This window comes from Microtus ochrogaster, chromosome 6 (assembly GCF_000317375.1).
Source record: "Microtus ochrogaster isolate Prairie Vole_2 chromosome 6, MicOch1.0, whole genome shotgun sequence".
NCBI lineage: Eukaryota > Metazoa > Chordata > Mammalia > Rodentia > Cricetidae > Microtus > Microtus ochrogaster.
This window is the reverse complement of record NC_022013.1, coordinates 68,084,803-68,088,172: the sequence shown is the minus strand read 5'-3', so window position 1 is coordinate 68,088,172 and position 3,370 is coordinate 68,084,803.

Here is a 3,370-nt window from a genome sequence, read left to right as displayed (position 1 = left end):
AAGACTTGGTCTTCCACTCAGTAACTTTTCACCTAATCCTGCCATACATGATCGTGAGTCTTCAGTCATAATTTCCTCACCTACATTGGTTCTGGAAAAAAGACTGAAAATGCAGTTTTCTCAGCAATCCTGAGCATTCCCTGAGATAAGGCTAGTTCCCCCTTGAGAGGGGAGTCCTGGATTGATGTTTATTAAATGCAGCTTTCTCAGCAATCCTGAGCATTCCCTGAGATAAGGCTAGTTCCCCCCCCTTGAGAGGGGAGTCCTGGGATTGATGTTTATTAAATGCTGACCACAGTACCTGGCACATGGTAGCCATAGTTATGCTCTTAGCACTTATTAAAATAAATTAAAAATTAATAAATAATAAGTTTCCTAGGGCTGTGATATTGTGCTGCAGGAGCTACTTCCGCTCCTTCAGCCAATACCCTTTAAGATACCAGTCCACTTGGGCGTGGCCTCTGCTTCTGGATGTTTGACTTCGTTCCTGATCGCACAGAGGGCTGTTGTCTGGGATGGTGATCTGTAAGTTTTTCTCCCTTTAAATAAATAACCCTTTTATTAATCATAATTCCAAACTGGTGTGGGATTGTTTTGTGACTTACACCTTCAATATTGAGTCCAAGGTGAATCACCAGATCCTCTCTAGAGGTCAAGAAATTCTTGCTAACCACATAAAAAACTTAAAAGAAATGCTACCTTACAGGATGCACTGCTGAGCAGGTGCACACAGGCAATGGAATCTTTAATTTGGGACATTGGCTAAACATAGGCTATTATTTATATCACCTTTTCCTACTCTTGGCTACAACTAAGATTAAAATTAAGAGTAATACTGAAATAAATTAGTGCAAAATAAGACACAATCACATGTAGTTTATATAAGGAATAATTATAGATAGCATATATTATGTTTATACCTATTAATTTTAAGTTAACAAGTTAAAATTAAGATGTAAGATAAGTGCTTTTTAAATTATCAATAATTACATTAAGTCATCAAAAATTAAGTCATTCATTATATGAGCATGAGCGATGGCTCAGCCAGTAAAGGCTCTTGCTATGCAAGCTTGAGGTGGAAGGAGAGGACAGACTCTGTCTTAGTTAGGATTTCTATGACTACAACGAAACACTGTGACCATAGGGCAAGTTGGGAAGGAAAAGGTTTATTCTGCTTACACTTCCATATCACTGTTCATTATTGAAGGAAGTCAGAACAGGAACTCAGACAGGGCAGGATCCTGGAGGCAGGAGCAGATGCAGAGGTCATGGAGAGCTGCTTACTGAGCTGCTTCTAATAGCTTGCTCTGCCTGCTTTCTTATAGAACCCAGGACCACCAGCCCAGGGATGGCATGACCTACCATGGACTGGTCCCTCCCCCACTGATCACTAATTGAGAAAATGCCTTACAGCTGGATCCCATGGAGGCATTTGCTCAGCTGAGGTTTCTTCTTCTCTGATGACTCTAGCTTGTGTCAAGTTGACACACAAAGCCAGGCAGTGTAGACTCCACAAAGTTGTCTTGGGGCCTCTATATATGTAGCATGCTAAAAATGCATGACACATAAGCATCCTTACACACACACACACATACATACATACACACACACACACACACAAACTAATAATAGCAACAAATAATTGAAAATTAAACCATTATAAAACACTGAAGCAATTCTTCGGTGGCTAACAAGTCACTTAAGATCCAGCAGTGCCTTTATTTTAAGTATCCTTGAGATAGGAACTCATGTGTACCAGCGTGGTGGCCTCAACCTTACTATGTAATTGGGAATAGCCTTGAACTTCTGATCTTCCTGGATCTACCTCTCGAGTGCATGCCACCAAGTCCTGTTTATGCAATGATGAGCTGGGACCAAGGCTTTGTGCATGCCTGGCAAGCACCCTACAAACTGAGCCACACCCCCAGCTAGATGTACCTTTATGGGGGAGCAAATAGCTAAGTCACCGGTGTAAATTTTGTGCAGGTTGAAAATTTCCTCCTAGAGCAGAACTTTCTGGGAAAAAAATAGGATCCAGGAAAAATCTTTCACGCTGAGCACTCAGACCCAATCTTTTCTAGTGTCTTAAGCACCCAAAGCAGTTACCTGAGGCCTATGCAATGGGTATTTTGCCTCGGGGGCCGTTCTCCCTTCCTTGGTCATAGCAAAGCTTACCCATTCCAGAGTACACAACACGTGGGAATCTATTTGGCAATTTTATTCAACTCATTCAATGCTTTTTCAGACAGTGTACCCCAGCAAATGCCACGGAACGCAATGTAAGCACCATAGTGCTCACCACACACAGGCCAGGCCCACTTCCCTCAAGTTGACCTTTGGGCCTTGAGGGACACAGAACTCCGAAGCCCTAGAAACCATGAATGGGAGCAGCCCATCTTTCAGAAAGCCAAATCTAGTCTTCCTGGAAGATGTTAGTAGGCAGTGATGGAAGGAAGGAAGGAGAAAAGGAGGACGGAAAGAAGGGAGGGAGGAAGGAAAGAATGCTAAGAAAGTAGAGAAATTCCAGCTGTGGGAATGTGTTTATTCCTGGTGTGCTTTCCGCAGGGCCTGCTGCATCACCGTCGTGTTCTCATGTGTGAGTCTGAAACTAGGAATGTAGACTACAGCATGTCTCTAATGGGTCTGAGCACAGATTCTCTAATTGGTGAGATTGTACCTGTGAGGACAGGTGTGTGTGTGTGGTGTGTGTGCATGCATGAGGCTTGCACTCAAGGCCTTGCATGTTGATGGATGACTTCTCAAACAGTAGGGTAAGGGGTGTCTTTATCCCGTGGGACTTTTACCACACTGTAGACGTTCTCTTGGCTGTATATTAGAATGGCCAAATAAAATGCAGCCTTCTGATTACATTAAAGCTGATAAGAACAGGAAATGGGAGAGACAGGCGGTTTCTTGGAAGAAAGAACGACACGGTGCAATGGAAAATGCAGGCACGGTGTGGCTCTTGGCAGTGTGAGCAGGATTTTCTCTTCTTGCTGTTACCCCCAGTCTCACCGAGCTCACAGTTCCTGTTGGGCTCCTCGCTGCTAATCTCATCCTTGCCTTCTTAATGCCATGCTAGAAAGACTGAGGAAATGAATCCAGTCACTCCAATTCTCTTCCTACATTAGGATGGCTTCCTCATGCCTATGGCTACCGAGCAGGTCCGGGGAGTTGTACGTCTTATAGTGTTCAGAGATTTTGCTGTCTAGAACGTCCCAGACTGAGGTGATGTTCATGTCCTCCCAGTCCCAGAAAATAGACCCGTGTGCCGTCTTAGAACCTCTTGATGCCATCCTTTCAGACCTAACAGTCATCTACCTGGCTATTAAGATTACTATTTTAATTATATTTAATCATATTTAATAAT